The sequence below is a fragment of the Podarcis cretensis genome (assembly GCF_951804945.1).
Source record: "Podarcis cretensis genome assembly, chromosome: 5".
NCBI lineage: Eukaryota > Metazoa > Chordata > Lepidosauria > Squamata > Lacertidae > Podarcis > Podarcis cretensis.
In genome coordinates, this window is record NC_137174.1 from 45,847,327 (window position 1) to 45,865,716 (window position 18,390).

Genomic DNA, 18,390 nt, shown 5'->3' on the forward strand with positions numbered 1-18,390 from the left:
CATTGGTGAGCGCGCGGCGCCGCCGGGGAAGCGCCCCAAGGTCAGCGGCGGCGGCAGAGAGGGGGCAGCAGGCGAGAGCTCCGGCGTCCGCGCGAACTGGGGCTCCACCCCGGCTCTCGTCTCCACTTTGTGGGAAGAAGTTGTGTGGAGCAAGTCGAGGAGGGGGTGGGGTGCGCAGGAGGGGGGCTCGGCCTCAATGCGCAGGCGTAGGAGCGCCAGACCTGCCCGGGAAGGTGGCAGCGCGCGGTGCCCCTCCGGAGAGCCCGAGGGGCACGGAGGGAAGCGGAGCCAGGCACGGGCGACGGCGTGGGGAAGAGCCGCTGAAGACGCCCGGGGCGCCTTGGGAGTCGTCTCTGCACCCTCCTGGCAGGAGGCGCAGGCTGGCACAGGTGTAGCAACAAAAGGAAACTTGGCCCCTGCTTCTTTGGTTGTACTCTGCCCTCCTTCCTAGGAGCTGAAGACACTTTGTAGGATCTTAGCCCCTATTTCTCTTCCTCCAGAGCCTTTTGCCATAGGCTGGCTTTTTGAGAGACTGGCTTGCTCAAAGCTACCCAGGGAGCGCAGGAATTTTAACCAGGGTGCCCTCTAACCAGTCAACAGGCTAAGGAGATGCAGTAGCTGAAACCCTCAGAGATTAAGAGACGTTAGAATAACCGTGCACTCATCCAAACAGGGTTATTGGGGTGCTGTAAGGAAGATGGATGAGTTATTTTGGCAGAACTCTGACATAATGCACTGGTTCTTTCTGCCTTCCCTCTCCTGCCCGCTTAGTGCCACTGATAGTTGTACTCCTGACATCTGTTTAGCACCAGCCCTATCCAAGGCAGGCTATAGGGCTCTGATAAGTGCTGCCCTCTCTTTGGACTTCCAAGGTATATTAGACCAGTATGATAAGAAGGGATGGGAGCAAAGGCATAATGCATGCACATGGCAAGTTACCAGAAGCACAGTCGTGATTGGGATATTTGTCCTGACACTCACAAACGCTGAGTTGGCGTGCTGCAGGCTTGGCTGCTTGTAGGAGTTCTTTGTACAGGAGTGTGGTGTGGTCGATAGTATTTGTGTAAAATCCTTGGGAAGCATGTAGATTAGGCATTCTGTCAATGCAGTAGCATATATTTAAACAGGATCATATAAGCCCTCGCTGCTTCATAAACCTATATGACTATATTTTACTGCTATATATTAGAACAAGCATGAAACATACTGGAAGCATTTACTTCTTTTTATTGCCTTGAGGGTGTATAGAGGTACCCACGTTTTTGGATGAAGTTTTGCTAAATCATTCTGGCTTTTGAATGAATGCCAGCTTTTATAAGCCTATCTGAAATAATAATCATTCTAACATATCGTTTGATCTGACAAGTGGTTCTATTATAAGGATATGGAAATATCTGTATGAACCCATTTATATATGAATGCATGTGTGTTTGAGTTGGTGAATGTGTCTATAAGTGGCCTTTATACATTAGTTTGTGGAGAGCTGTGTTTCTTCACATAGTATAATTCGGTTGCTTGATTAGACTGCTTGCCAAAAAGCTTTCTGCCATGACAATATCGGCCACAGCATCTGTAGAGAAGACGATTTGTGGATTCATCTGACACTGGTCAGTCATTGACTTGTGCTTTCTGCTAGTGGTAGTCACTGTTCAGCGACAACTTGGTGATGAACTTGAAATGCTTTTAACTTTCCCCTCATTTCCGTCTTCTCCTGTAAAGCAACACATGATAGCAATTTCCTGGGGAAAAAAGCATTGAAAAGTCAGAAAAGCAGGCACATTGCTTTGCATTTGGCATGTGAACCTTTAAAATCCTCTTTTAAGTAGAGTTTTAAAATTGCCCTTCTCACTGCTTCTTAAGTTATTGATAATAACAGTGAGGCGTGCAGTGCATTGTGTCTGTTTCTTAATACACTCATCCATTAATTCAGTAGACAGTCTGTTCTACTCAGCATTTACACTCTGTGAAATGAAAGGGGTACTTGATTTTTTTTAAAGAAAAAAATTGCCCTTTCAAAATGTTGTGTGTCTGAAGCAAGGCCTTAGAAGAGTTGCATAATAACTAAGATAATGCAATTTTGTTGCCACCTCGCTGGGTTGCCTGTTGGGCTCAGCACTATAAAACTGAGAATTGCTGATTGGCTAATTACAGCATTTTTATGGTGATTTGTCAGGAAAGAATTGTGAAATAGCCTGTATCTCAAGTGCGGCTTGGCTGTTCTTCCTGCTGCCACCCTCATTTAACTCAAATCATGATAAATATGTCTTCCAGAAAAGGTGTTTATGGGGATAAAACTAGTAAATGTATTCTGATAATAATGAAATATTCACATCAAACTGATGAACTTAATAGTTGTCTGTTGCTGCTGAAACTGGCTTAAGAGTTCATTAACAAGTTCTTATGTACAGTGGTACCTCTACTTATGAACTTAATTCATTCCGGAGGTCCGTTCTTAACCTGAAACTGTTCTTAACTAGAGGCGTGCTTTCGCTAATGGGGCCTCTTGCTGCCACTGCGCCACCAGCACACAATTTCTGTTCTCATCTTGGGGCAAAGTTCTCAACTTGAGGTAACTTTTCCAGGTTAGCGGAGTTTGTAACCTGAAGCGTTTGTAACCTGAGGCGTTTGTAACTCGAGGTACCACTGTAACACAAAAACTTTAAGCATCTAATCACCATTAAATTTAAGCATTGCTATATTGGTGATAAATGTTTTCATTTTACTATTCTGATACTTTGTTCTGTAGACATCTGACCCTTTAGATCATAATTATTGGTAGGCTTGAAAGACAAATACTGGTATCTTTAGCAAAGTCATTCTTGAAGTCTTCACATGAAGAATACTGTCACTTATTTCATTCCATAAACCATGGCTTCAATACTTCTTCCAACAATTTCAGATCTTATGTCAGTGAATATCCATTCTGAATTTATATAGCAGTGAGTTATCTTCATTATGTGAAGCATATCTAAGATATATATCTCTTGTTTCTGACATATAAAGCCATTGGCAACTTGTAAATCTGGGCTAATCAAAGAATGACTCAATTTTGCACATTACTTGTTAGCAATGATTTTTCACGAAGAGTAAATATTTTGGAGAGATGACAGAATAAGATGTGCTTGTTTATTCATTTCTGTAGACAAACATTTCATTGAACAACATTAGTCTTCTGCTTACCGTAATTACGGAGGGGAATTCCTGAAATCACCAGTCCCTATAATTACCAGGTTTCATTAAATGTGCTGAATATAATTGCTCAAAACTGGCTGTCTTATGATATCTTTAAAAAGTTTCAGTCCTACTCTTTGCCACTATCTTACTTTCTCCTACAGTTGGGCACTGAGTCAAAATAGTCATTTGGCTTGTTACAAGCCAAGAGAAGAAAATTAATTTACATGCTGAAAAGAATGCTTTGCTTATATAAAGGTCACTGAACACAACAGTATTTATTGTGCTTGGACCCTGAGGGTATCCTGAAAACCATTCCAGTGTTTATAAATATACTCAACATGGAGCCAAAGCCTAATTTCTGAAGTCAGTAATTGTACAGTTTGGAACAGGAATTTCAGGCTGGATGTGTGGATAAATGTGCCTCCCACAATCCTTTCTGTCCAGCTTTGTGACTCCTAGGCCATTCCCCTCTCTCCAGCCCATGGTACTCACTGGCCCTACTCTTCATTCTCTCTGAGTATTTTTGCCTGACTGTCATGCATCCTTGAAATGGTGATGTCTCTTCCTTGTCTGGATGGAAGCTGGAGGTGTGTGGGTGTAGGAACCGCTGACTTTTGCATGACTGGAATGTAGTCATGTTCAAAGATAAGAATCACATCTGTTGCTCTCGCCACTTTTGGTTCTGGCCACCTTCACTTTTGCCTTTGGACCTACTCACCAATGACATGTGGCTCCAGAAAGGTTACCCATGAGAAAATGTGGTCCCAAGGCTGATATGGGTTCTCCAGCCCTTGTTTAGAAAAAGATACAAAATTTAACATCGAAACCAACTTTTATTTACCTTAACTGAAATAAGAATATGGTTAAAACTTTGAATTTGCATTATAAAATGCTTCCAAATCCAATATGAAATCCTGTAACAGGTTTTGTTATCTTTTCCCAACAAGAAGTGACTTAAGGTTAGCAAGTGAGCAAATTAAGATATTTCAACTATGATATTTCAAATATTTCTTAACAGTCAAAGAAAAATATGAAACCGTGTAACTCAAAAGCATTATAAATAAAGCCTACATTTTAAATATACCTCTTACTTGATAGAAATATGCATTTACAAATAGTTTTGGTTAACTTGACTAATTCTCTTCTGCATGTACTGCTTTTGTTGACATTGGCTTTTGATACAATTGATATACAATTGATATATTGATAACTTTGCATTTAGTTTTTTGTTGGGGAAGACAAGAAAGTAACAGAAAATGTGGAAACACTGTTAAAATAATATTCAACATTAGGATAATAGTAGTTTTGAGAAACAAAATATTGATAGTAGTTTCTGCATTTCAGAGAGCATTTTCCATGTCTACCAATATGTTGATGACATAAAATGGATTAAAATATAAGTAATTGAACTGAGGACAGGAGATCCTGATTAAAACTGCTTATCATCAGGTTGGTGGGGAACAGTGACCTATTCAGTCTTGCCTGTGTTCCACTTGAAATGTGTATTTTGTGAGAGAATATGCTCAAAATACACATTTAAATGTAATTTTTCATGCTGGCCAAAGAAAAGCTCTCAGATTAATGTGAAAATGGGGACAGAGAGGATTTGTGGATGAACACATACAAAAGTGACATGAACTGGAAATAGCTTGATCCATCCACCTCTACTTTCAACACTCAGAAAATACTATATAATTGCTAAGTGGTGTTATAATTATAGAATGACCAGTAGTTCCAGCTGATGAAAAAACCTGCTTGTTTTGAGGATAATAGTTCTCAGTTGGCAGCCATCATCATCAAATTCCAAAGCAGCAGTTGTGACCAAACACCAGGGATTGATTTTTTTTTTTTGGGGGGGACAATTATTTGGAATAATAATTTACTAGCTTCATCCAACATGATTGCAGTGTGCTTTATTGAGGTGATAATGATGCCCCTGGTACTTTTTGGCTGAGCAGATGCTATTCCACAGAATGTTCATATACATTCTGTCTTCTGAGGGAAGTTGTCTGTGCCTTCAGGTTTGGCTGAGGAAACCTTATTTCAAACCCAAAGGACAGGTTGATTTGTTTGGACAAGGCAGGTAGACTGAGTACTAGGAAGCTCAAAAGGAAGAGGTTTTGGAAGAAAGGGAAGGTAGTAGCTGGGAGAAAAAGGGAGTGGTGGCTGGAGGATAGAAGTTCAGCAGGCACTGAAATGAAAAATAAGAGCTGGAAGGAAAATATATTACAGTGGTACCTCGGGTTACAGACACTTCAGGTTACAGATGCTTCAGGTTACAGACTCACAGCCGTGGGAGGCCCCATTAGCTAAAGTGGTGTCTCAGGTTAAGAACAGTTTCAGGTTAAGAATGGACCTCCGGAACGAATTAAGTTCTTAGCCTGAGGTACCACTGTACTATTACTACTTACTACTACTATATTTAATTAATTATTTTCTTACCCATCCTCCAACATGTGCTCAGGTGAGAACTATTTAAAAATGCAGGATTAAAACCTAGAGGTTACCAGAGCATAGGCAACAGACATTAGGCTATCCCTGTTCAGATAGAAGTGTAGCTGGGCCGCCAGCCAAGGTGAATGGAAGGCACTCTACACCACTGAGGTCATCTGAGCCTCGAGAGACAGGGATGGTTCCAGAAGAAACGCCAAGCTATGTACCTACTCCTTCAGAGGGAGTGTAACCCCATTGGGAGCCTTCCACCTCCTAGTCATTCATTCTAGGGAACCACTCACTAACATTGCTTCAGTCTAGATTGTGCTTCAGTTTATTGGCTCTCATTGTGTCCATTACCAAGGCAATACATTGGTTCAGCACTCACAATTAGGTCCCCACTTCTCTCCCCCCCCTCTCTCCCTGTTAATATCTCCCCCTGTCTCCATAAATCTTTCCCTCCATTTCTGTTGCTGGGGGGACAGATTACTCCAGTGGACAACCCTTTACTGGCTCCATTGGGAACCATACTGGGAACCATTGACTTTAGTTTTAGGAGAAAATGTACTGAAGACATCATTTTGATGAAGACTGAATTTTCACCTCACGTCTGTGACCTTGGGAAGTGTCAGGAACACCGCCTTCCTCCTTGTAAGTGCCCTTAGTTGCATATCCTTGTGCTTTATCTGAAAAGAGTGACTCCCATTGATTTATGGGCAAGAAAATAATGTTAGATTGGCATACGGACAATTAGTTTGCTATTTTTATATATGTTTAGCTGCATATGTCTAGGTATAATTAGAATCCATCCAGTGAAAACCTACTTATATATTCAGACTAATGACATAATCTCTCTTGCATCCGTGCAGAACCTGTGCATATTTAGCTCTTACAATTACCCTCCCTTCACCCTAAGGTCCCAGGGCTGATTACAGCCTTGAAACACAGTTTTAAAACACCTTGCAATCTGAAAAATAATGTGACCTAAAGTGTCAGAAGCCAGGGTAAAGAGGTGCATTTTAAGTATTTACTGGAAACTGTATAATGAAGATGTGGGGAGGGTGTGCCACAACTCATATGTACATATATCTGATGTGGATCTCCCTCGTTTCTACCTGCCCTGAGCTTGGTTGGCTATCACTATGCAAGGTCACAGTGGATTATTCTCAGTGCTTCACAGATAACTTTGTACCCTTCACATCCAACCATCAAGCAGCTCAGTTCTATTCAAATTCCCAATACATGTTGGCTGCTGGGTTGCTGAATATGGGGGATAGGAGTACCACATGTGCACTGGCAGGGTGTGCTTCATTGCCCTTGGCGAAGCAGCACACAGCTTCAGAATGGCAATAGTAAGGGGAAGGATCATGCTGTCAGGTTGTCAGCTAATTCGTAGCATTGTTGTGTTTATAGAAAGGTTGCTGATTCTAATCTGCCCTTTGTGTTCCAAGTGCAAGTGATCCTTGAGAAAGTAAATCTGTTAACCTTAATGAAACAAATGTTTTTCTTGGCAGTCCCATAAAAACAGTTTTTCCACATTGCATTTATTAAAGGATGCTTTCTTTGGAAAAAATAATTTTAAAATAATAATACAATGGAAATCATAATTATTTAGATTCCTTGAATATCATCATTACTGAAACATGGAGAATATCCATTTAATTGCTTGGGCTTTAGTACAGCAATCACATTTGATTTCCTTGTATCTCCTGTAATAAATTATAGTACAACATTTCATTCAAACACTACAGGGAATGCTGTTTGCCCTGCTAACTATGATTCATGATATGGTGTTCAAAATTAATTTTATTTATCTCTCATGATAAAAGGAAGCACTTTATAAATGAGTTTTCAGTCTTAGCTTTTTCTTGATTCAAGTCATCTACTCCTACTCTACATTTACTTCTAACTTAACCGAAACTTCTCACTTCTTACCTTCCTTAGTGCTAACTTTTCTGTTGTTGTGTATTCAAGGCATAATTACCCGTAATTTTGGATAAAGGGAGTAGGTGCGCTTCTCCTAGCAGTCATGAGAATCAATTGGGTCTACTTCTGATATTCCTTAGTCAAGTTAGTTTTAATGCCATACTTGGTTGGTAACTCAAGGTTGGTTGGCTGTTCGTTGGAACTGTTATAAAATCAGTGTGGTTTTTTCCCTAGGTGCTTGTAAGCATATATCATAGAATCATAGACTCATAGAGTTTATTTTTTCAAAATGTTTAAGTTGAGAGGGGTGCTTCAAACAGAACTCCTGGGGCATTGCCTAGGGACGAATCATTATGAAAAAAGTCATATCAGTCTAATCTGCAGATTATTTTCTATTTCCCATCTTGCTCCTTGATCTTGGTTCAACCTGTTCTGTTAAAATACACAATTTTAATTAATAGTTAAAATGGTAGGTTTGTATACAAACATTTTGTATTGCATTTGTCCCTGTAATAACGATTTTCATCACCTTCGACTCCTAAAAAATTATTGGCGTATACATCAGTATTGGTGAATAGTCCTTTTCTGTATGAACCTTGTTTTAAATTAAGAAAATCTTACTGAATTAGGTGGATATTTTGTCTTGAATAGGCCTTTCCTTGTACTACAGGAATATTCTGAAGATAACCAGCTACTTAGTTTTGGTGTGAACTTCTAAGGTGCTATAAAACATAACCTCAAGATTAAAGGTAAAGGTAAAGGGACCCCCAACCATTAGGTCCAGTTGTGGCCGACTCTGGGGTTGCGATGCTCATCTCGCTTTATTGGCCCAGGGAGCCGGCGTCATGTAGCCAGCATGACTAAGCCACTTCCGGCGAAGCAGAGCAGCGCACAGAAATGCCATTTACCTTCCTGCTGGAGCGGTACCTATTTATTTACTTGCACTGTGACCTGCTTTCGAACTGCTAGGTTGGCAGGAGCAGGGACCAAGCAACGAGAGCTCACCCCGTCACGGGGATCTGAACCGCCGACCTTCTGATCGGCAAGTCCTAGGCTCTGTGGTTTAACCCATAGTGCCACCCGCGTCCCTAACCTCAATATTACTGTAATGTTATTTCATTACTTGAGATAAGCGGCCTAGAAAATGGGTTGTAAGGGTCATTTGTCCAACACCTGCTATGGAGAATCTTTTGACCAATATGGGGCTCCAACCTTGAGATTAGGATGGGTTTAGTGTTCAAAATGTTGAATGATTTACAAAGATTGTGAGGCTCATAAGCATAGAATCATAGAATCATAGAGTTGGAAGAGACCACAAGGGCCATCGAGTCCAACCCCCTGCCAAGCAGGAAACACCATCAGAGCACTCCTGACATATGGTTGTCAAGCCTCTGCTTAAAGACTTCCAAAGAAGGAGACTCCACCACACTCCTTGGCAGCAAATTCCACTGTCAAACAGCTCTTACTGTCAGGAAGTTCTTCCTAATGTTTAGGTGGAATCTTCTTTCTTGTAGTTTGGATCCATTGCTCCGTGTCCGCTTCTCTGGAGCAGCAGAAAACAACCTTTCTCCCTCCTCTATGTGACATCCTTTTATATATTTGAACATGGCTATCATATCACCCCTTAACCTCCTCTTCTCCAGGCTAAACATGCCCAGCTCCCTTAGCCGTTCCTCATAAGGCATCGTTTCCAGGCCTTTGACCATTTTGGTTGCCCTCCTGTGGACACGTTCAACTCACTGGGGTAGGCGGGGACCTCCAGGTATCCCACCTGAGGGAAGGCAAAGCCTATGCTGATGGGGCCACTCCAGATCCAGGGCTGCATGCGTCCACGCAAAAGGCGCCCCCCGTTTTAAGTGGGGAGTGGTCATTGTCAGTGTCCTTCTTGAACTGTGGTGCCCAGAACTGGACACAGTACTCCAGGTGAGGTCTGACCAGAGCAGAATACAGTGGCACTATTACTTCCCTTGATCTAGATGCTATACTCCTATTGATGCAGCCCAGAATTGCATTGGCTTTTTTTAGCTGCCGTGTCACACTGTTGGCTCATGTCAAGTTTGTGGTCAACCAAGACTCCTAGATCCTTTTCACATGTACTGCTCTCAAGCCAGGTGTCACCCATCTTGTATTTGTGCCTCTCATTTTTTTTTGCCCAAGTGCAATACTTTACATTTCTCCCTGTTCAAATTCATCTTGTTTGTTTTGGCCCAGTTCTCTAATCTGTCAAGGTCGTTTTGAAGTGTGATCCTGTCCTCTGGGGTGTTAGCCACCCCTCCCAGTTTGGTGTCATCTGCAAATTTGATCAGGATGCCCTTGAGTCCATCATCCAAGTTGTTACTAAAGATGTTGAATAAGACCGGGCCCAAGACAGAACCCTGTGACACCCCACTAGTCACTCTTCTCCATGATGAAGAGGAACCATTGATGAGCACCCTTTGGGTTCGGTCAGTCAGCCAGTTACAAATCCACTGAGTGGTAGCATAGTTAAGTCCGCATTTTACCAGCTTCTTTACAAGAATATCATGGGGCACCTTGTCAAATGCCTTGCAGAATAGCAGTCCTATTGTTTATTAGCAGTCCTATTGTTTATTAACTTTGAACTTTGTACTGAATAGCAGTCCTATTGTTTATTAACTTTGAATTTCTGCTTGGTAAGTACAAAAATTACCAGTAGGTGCCAAGAAGGCCTCTCTTGGTTTTTTTTTTTTTTGGTGTCATTTCCCAGAGCTGTTATTGCTCTTAGTGCTATTCATGTCTCCCCCCAAGTTGAATTGAGTTGTTTCTGTAGTTGTACTGTGTCATGGTCTGTGAAGGGCATCTTGTGTCATCTTATGACTGCCTGCATTGTTTCCTTTGGTGTATGTAAGGATCTGGTAGTTGAACTTTCTCAAGAATAATATGCAATCACATAAAAATAGGCAAAAAGGAACGATTTTTGCTGGGAGTGATGGGGAAAGCTCTAACTAACTGACTAATTATAGGAGCTTACAAAGCAGCCTTCTAGCATTCAGAAGACACATGGAAGTTCATTAATTACATTCCTGTTTTTGACATGTTATTGATCATGGTGTGTGAGACACACACTTAATATAACCAGGGCACAGGCTGTATTAGTTGCACAGGCTTGCTCAGTGTTTTGGTTTAGTGCCAGCAGATTAGGTTTGTGCCTTTTTTTGCCACTCACATAGCTATTATGTGAAGGCAAACTTGTGCCAGATGGTAAATGTTATTTCCTGTGAGGTTAAGGGTGGGATCCATGATGCTATTATCATGGACATTAAGAGGAAAAGACAAATGTATACTACACTTTCCGGGGATTACTTTTAAGAAACACATCCTGAAAATTATTGGCAGATCTCTCCCATCCCCTTCTATTCCTGAAATGCTGTGAAAAATTGTGACTCTTTTAGGAAGAATGAGTTCTTGAGAAGACACACCAATTCTAATGGCCAGAGTTTTAGAGAATTAACTGTTTGGGATCTAGGAAAGGTAAAATGAATGGATGAAAATGGCTAAAAAGTAAACGTATGGTATGTACCTGTTATGCTAACATCTCACTTGCTATATATGTGTTCTGCTTTCAAAGGGTAGAGAAGCACTCACACCAGTGCAGTAGGCAAGCATTTGATTTAACAAAGGTGCTGCCTTGTCCCCATCCCTGCTATCTGCACACTAGAAATCATAATCACATAAGTTGCTTATTTTCTTCAAAATACTTATATAATTCATCAGAGTTTATAGTGTGGTTCACAAAAAAATGTGATAAAATACAAAACTGAATTACAATAAAATAAATAACAACACAATAAACAAATACAGTTAAAGGCCTTGGGGAATACAAATGACTTTGCCTGGTGCTGAGAGGTAAGCATGTTGCAGCCAGTCAGGTCTCCCTGGGGGGGTATTCAGATTGAGTAGATTCAATCTGTGGTCACCCAATAGCCTTGCCTTGAATGGCAAGGATACCTTGAGCAGAGCTACAATACATGGACAGTTTCGAATGGGAGCAAATGTCACGTCAGGTACTTGTGTCCTAAGCCATATGTGGTGTTAAAGATAAACATCACCACTTCGACTTATGCTCAGAAATGGAGTGTAAGACAATGAAGTTCCCTCAATATCCTTATATTGTTTAATACCTATGCTGCACTGAACTTTGTAGCACTGCATTTGTGTGGAATTGTGTTGAGTAGTGTCTGTTCTTTTCTTGCTTAAAATAGAATTCCCCCCTCCCCAACTAGCTTACTGGCTGGTGTGCCCTTAAAGTCTTCCTTGACATATTGTCAGAATTTAAGTTTTAAAAGTTGTAGATTCCTAACTTGACAAAGAAAACAGAACCATTTCCTGTACAAGGAAAAATGAATAGTTCAGTTAAATTGGGGCAGCCATTCCACTACTGAGGAGATTATCCAGATTATGATCTTCTATCACATTTGCAGTGAACATGAACTGTTTCTCTTTCTAACTTTGTATAGTTACAAAGCATGCATGGCAGTTCTTTCCTTTATGCTGTGAAAAGATATGTCATCAGTTTCTGTTAAGTCTTCTAGATTTGATAACAAGTAGCTGGAATCTGCAATGTCTTTACCAGTTTTTGACAATAAACTATGTTGATTCAAAATGTGATAGTTTTTGCATTGAGTCGCTGACTTTTATCTACCCTGTAATGTGTGCTTTTTGGACATTGGCGTTTCATGATATGAACACATCGTGCAATTCCACTCCTCCTTCCTCTGTTTTTCCTACCGTGGGGAATGTGTGTTTTGACCAAACAAGAAAAAAACAAACAAATCTGGTTCAACCATTAAATTTAAAATAGATTCAGGAGCTGATATCACAGTTATTTCAGATAAGGCCTACACAGGGTTCAAGGATCCAAGACATGCATACAGCAGAAACCATTTTACATAGTTCTGGATAATTCACCACAATACTTCTTGTAAGGCTTTTTGCAATACATTCCCCATCTGTTCAAATAGTTTCGATATTACACACACACACACACACACACACACACACACACAGAAGGCCACAAAACACAGAGTATCTCAGGTTGAAGAAATGAGTCAGAATAAATCAGGCTAGCAGTAAAGAGTTCACATTAGTGAATTCACTGTCACACTTGACAGTTTTCCCTTGTAGGTGTTTCCCTCCCCCCTTTCCAAAACTATATTGGCTTTTAAACTGTTTCAGTGAATTGCTAGATGTGTGATGTGTAATCAAGTAACATGAACTTCAGGTGACTCAGAGATGCATAAAAATATACAAACCAAAGTGCATTTTGTAAGGCTATTTTAAATACATATATTGACAGTAATCTGCAAGGAAGTCTTCAAACATTTTGGATAACAAATTCTGAAAATATGCCTAAGAAAGGTATAGCTGTTTTAGTGCAAAGTAAAGCATCTTGGCATGCATATATAAATCAAAGTTTCCTTCCACAATAGTGCTATCACCACATACCCCAAAAGCATATGGTACAGCAGTGGCAGATCTTGGGGTCTCAAATTTCAGCAGCACCATGTGCAATGCCAAAATCCAGCACCCCCACCTCTCATTCTGCCTCTCACCTTCCAGTCTATATAATAGTTGTGGTGCCCCTGTGATGCCCCCGAAGCTCTAGGCCCAGTGCGACTAAATCGGTCATGCTCCCCTCAGTCTGCCTATGGGTACAGACCTGCTCCCACAGTACCATATCTCCAGCAATTATCTGAGGCTGGTTCAGAGTTGATGAAGTGATGAGGCTTCCAACTGATTTTTTAATTCAAACCCCCCCCCCCCGGATTCACCTGACTTTTAAGACCCAGCAAGGAAACCTTTATATCTGATGCAGAGAATGTAAGGGAGTATGGGCTGGCATTTTGATGATAGCGATATATCATTACTGTGAAAAACATTTGAGCACGAGCCAAACCAAGTCCACAATAAACTGCCATGTGGAAGCATCCAGAAGACAGCTTTCTGTATCCTATACACAGACAAAGATACTAATCAGGATCACTTGTAGCTTAGGTCTGTAGTCCCATGCTATAGAACAAAGTGGGATAAAAAGATAAAGCGAACGGAGTGAAAGAAACAACAGAGGGTGAAAAAGAAAAAAAGTGGAGAGTTATTTTTTGATGCGTAGGAGTATGCAGCTGTAAGTCCAGTAAGAAGTCCACCGCAGTAACTAAAATACATATTGTGCAGTTACAATGTTTAACTTCAGAAGCCAGATATGGTGTTAGCTTTCAATGTAGTCTGATAGATGGCATAATTCACTTTTCGCTACAGAGCTTAGCAGTAACACTTAAAATGCCACTTTTCTGCTTCATCTCAGTCCATATGTCTTTTGTTTCCCCAGTCATCAGAGATGGTCATTTTCCATAACAGAATTTACAGCTGCTGTTGTTTCCCAGGTACTATTTAGTTAAGTAGTTGTAGGACGCAGGTGGTGCTCTGGGTTAAACCACAGAGCCTAGGACTTGCTGATCAGAAGTTTGGCTGTTCAAATCCCCGTGATGGGGTGAGCTCCCGTTGCTCGGTCCCTGCTCCTGCCAACCTAGCAGTTTGAAAGCATGTCAAAGTGCAAGTAGATAAATAGGTACCGCTGCTGAGGGAAGGTAAATGGCGTTTCCGTGCACTGCTCTGGTTCGCTAGAAGCGGGTTATTCATGCTGGCCACATGACCCGGAAGCTGTACGCTGGCTCCCTTGGCCAATAAAGTGAGATGAGCGCTGCAACCCCAGAGTCGGCCACGAATGGACCTTTACCTTTACCTGTAGGATGTGGGTACAAACTATTGTGGGATTCCTACTTGGCGGGGGCGGGGGAGAGTTCTCCATCTGTGCTATGGCCAGCTATTGATTACAGAGACCTAAAGTCTGTGTGGAGATAATGTGTGATGAATTTATAGACGTACTATGTGTCTCAGAAACATGGATTCAGTGGCAGCTGATAAGGTGGGGGAGTAAACACCAGTGACCAATATCAGGCAGAGACTGAACGGCAAGAGAGCTTGGACCCTTTCTGATGAGCATCTGTTGGAGGAAGGAAGTGTCTTTTGCAGGATGACACAAGAGCACAGCTGGTGAATAGCCAGCAGCACCCTGAAATTGTATGGTCCAATGGTCTTGGGGACCTGTGGCCATTCAAATGTTGTTGGACTTCAACTCCCATCAGTGCCGGCCAGCATGGCCAAAGGCGCATGACTATGAGAGTTGTAATCCAGCAACAACCTCATTCTTGGTGTACAGGGTGCTGCCTAAATTGCCACCAGCCTTGGTTCCCCTAAGGTTATTGGCAAATTCATAGGGCTCCTTCCTCCTCTTATAGCCACTCAGAGGCTGTGGCTGTTTACCATTTTCTGCCCTACCTCATGGGCTGCCACTGCAAGAGTAAAGTGCTTGTCTTTATCAGCAAGGTAGTGAAAGCATAAGAGCAGTGTGTTGTAACTGTTCTTTTAGGTTTCTTGATATTTTATGAGTAGCTTTTAGCTGAATGTCACTGCAGTTCAGTTTTGTTAAATCAAATTTAAGTAATTTTATGATTGAAGCATTTTCCGTGAATGTCTCCTCCACAGCCACTCACTAACAATTATCCAACACAGTTTTAGCACATCAAAATGTTCTCACTAAATAATATATAATTTTTGGATGGCACAAGCTACAATTTGGAGATATCTCATTCTGGCACTATACAATGAAATGTATAAAAAGCTTCTGCCAGGATTTAATAGTTACTTAATAGTAGCCTTTTAAGTGGGCACAATAATTTCCTAGTCTTTCAGGCTTTTATCCTCCAGCACTGGAACATTGGGTTGTAAATTGCAAAAGCATTCCAGAATCTGTTCTAAAATATTTTGTGTTCATTTGTATACTCATCCCTGAGGAGGTTTTTTCTCGTTTAATTTGATCCCCTTTATTTTAAAGTTATTAGGGGTGGGGGGTGGGAGATAAATGTAAGATAAAGACAGAGCGCATCATTGTCTGCATCAGCTGGAAGTACCACAATAATGTTGTGCTTCTGTTACACAGTTGCAATTATCAAGATGATTTTTAGTTAATGAACAGTTATACCTTTAAAAAAGATATTTGCATATATGTTAGGATGTAGAATCATTTCACAATATCTACACAATTTAGAGTGGTAGAATTGTGTACTTTCCAATTGAATCAAGATTTCTTACACATTAGGAATATAGGAAGTTGCCTTCTACCAGGTCAGATTATTTGTACATCTGATTCAGTGCTGTCCCCTTGACAAGCAGCAGTTCTCCAGGGTCTCTGGCCAGGGATATTTCCCATCATTTGAAGAAGAGTTTGGATTTGATATCCTTATACCCTAAGGAGTCTCAAAGTGGCTAACAGTCTCCTTTCCCTTCCTCCTCCACAACAAACACTCTATGAGGTGAGTGAGGCTGAGAGACTTCAGAGAGTGTGACTGGCCCAAGGTCACCCAGCAGCTGCATGTGGAAGAGCGGGGACGCGAACCCTGTTCAGCAGATTATGAGTCCACTGCTCTTAACCACTGCACCACACTGGCAGTTCTCTGATCCTTTTAAGCAGAAATGCCAAGTATTGATCTGCATGCAAAGCACATGTGACTCCATTAAGCTATGGTCCCTTGTCCTGTTGTATCTTGAAAGAGCAATAAAAATATAGCCACAACACATAATATATGTGGAATTAGTAACAAGTCAATACAGTATTACTTCAAGCATTTAAAGGTAGCAGAATGTAGGTAAAACCCTTGTCTTACTGAAATCCAGTGTGTGCTACCAAAGGAAATAGGGATGTATATATTTGAAGGACACAGAGACTTTGCACATCATTAGCCATTATTACAGAGGGTGTAGCCATAGAGTCTGAAATCTGTTCAAAGCCAGAAATTGGGAATCCATGAGCATGGCATGTTTAGAAAGTTGGCAATGCTTGGGTGTACCAATTTTGGGTGTACCGTATTGTTCATACAATATACAGTTTAGTGCTCTGTCTTTTTCAGAATCTGGAAAAGCAAATATTTTTTTCCAATATCTGGTTCTAGAGCTCATGACTACACATTTAAAGGCCATTTATTTTAAACAAACATAAAAGTGGCCTAAGTGTAGGTCTAGTCCAAGATAACTGCACTTAGTTTCCATTTGAAGCAATGAGATTTAAGATGATGCTAATTTGCCCCATTTATTTTATTGGGACCTAAGTTCAACTAACTCCCTTTGAACCCAACTTTAGATAAGAAGACTAGCCATCTGGCCTGGTTCTGACTAACACTTAGAGCAACAACCAGTTGTCATTGGACTCCAGCTCCTGTCAGCCCCAGTTAGCATGGGCATTGGTTAGGGATATTGAGAGATGGAGTTGGGCAACACGTGGAGGGCATTAAAGTGGCTGTCCTTGAGCTATAGTACGGGAACAACCATGGATAAAACTATTTGGTTACATGCCACACCAGTGTTGCTCTGTAGAAAACGTCAGGAAAAAGGCTTAGCCCAGGTGGGTCCAAAACATGCAATTTTTTGGTGTTCCCATATGACTTATTTATTTTGGTAAGGGTACATTTAGATATGTAATCCCACCTGTAGCCTTAAACTGGAGGTGGCCAATGTGGTGTCCTACAGATGATATGTACTACAACTCTCATCTTCTGTGACTATTGGTCATGCAGGTTGGAGCTGTTGGGAGTTGTAGTCCAAATTACATGGAGGGTACCTTATTAGCTATCTCTACATTAAAGAGTATAGGCCAGGAAATGTTTCACCTCTTGATTTGCATTAATTTACACATGATAATCTGTACAACAGCCTGCTATCATCATCATCATCATCATCATAATCATCACTTTTATTACTACCATCACCACCAACTGAGTTCATGACTGAGGTAAGATATGACTCACAAATCTGCTCATATCTTAGTGTCTATAACATTAGGCTGCACTAACTTTTAGTTTTTGCTGCACTTTTATTTAGGACTAGTTGTGATTTTACACCTAGTATGTTCTAGTTAACATCAGCAGTGAGCAAAGGAAATAACTGTTGTTTTTGTGTTTAATCAGAAGTGGAAAGATTGTTCCCTCTTTCAGGAATGAGGAACATTCAGCACTGAATGGATATTCCATGAGGCCGGCTGTTAATTTGCATATTTTGGTTCCATGTGGTTTTGCACAATTTGCATATTGATGCAAAGCTGGAGATGGAGAACATGTTGTACCATGTTCTTGTTCTAATTCAAAAAAGTGAAAAATGTGAGTCTGTTGTTTGAGAATCTTCATATGGGTTTAGAGATCATGCATTTATTTGAACTTTTAAAAATTTTCAGACCTTTTAGTGTTTCCCCTGTTTTATTCCAAAACTTACCTCTGTTACTCTTGATGTACGTCCCAAAGGTCATCAGTTGTTCAGTATCTAGTGGCAAACCTCTTGCATCTCCTTCCTCGAGGATGATATTTGTAGAGCTTTTATTAACATTTAGATATTTATTATATTATTTTAAGCTTGAAGCTACCGTATTTTAAGTAAGTTTGAATAGCTAAGACCTCTCTCCCTCTTCTGGTTGAACTGTTTAAAGACAACTTTGCTGTTTTAACTATATAATATAATATAATATAATTTCTATACTAATTCCAAATTGAGTCTTCCTGTGCTTATGTAGTTATAACTGCATTAATTATGGACAGGCGAGGCAGACCAGAAGACTAGGGGTAAGTTTGAGATACTCACAAGTAAATAAGAATTGCAGGAAAAATTCCCAATATGCAAGAGAGACCTGGTCTGAATAGAGACATTGGATTCTTATCTCATTATACATGATAAAGCTATTTTAGCCATCTCACCCCTTGCTTTTTCCTGAAAGACGAATTGCAGTTGTTAACAGTCGTC

The 18,390-nt window shown here is 40.8% G+C and overlaps 1 protein-coding gene across 1 annotated transcript in view; it reads left to right on the forward strand.

Annotated features, from left to right (window-relative positions):
• The window catches only part of CHST15 (carbohydrate sulfotransferase 15), a 73,450-nt gene that overhangs the window by 344 nt on the left and 54,716 nt on the right, over positions 1-18,390 (forward strand). The gene's annotated exons all lie outside the window — the stretch shown is intronic.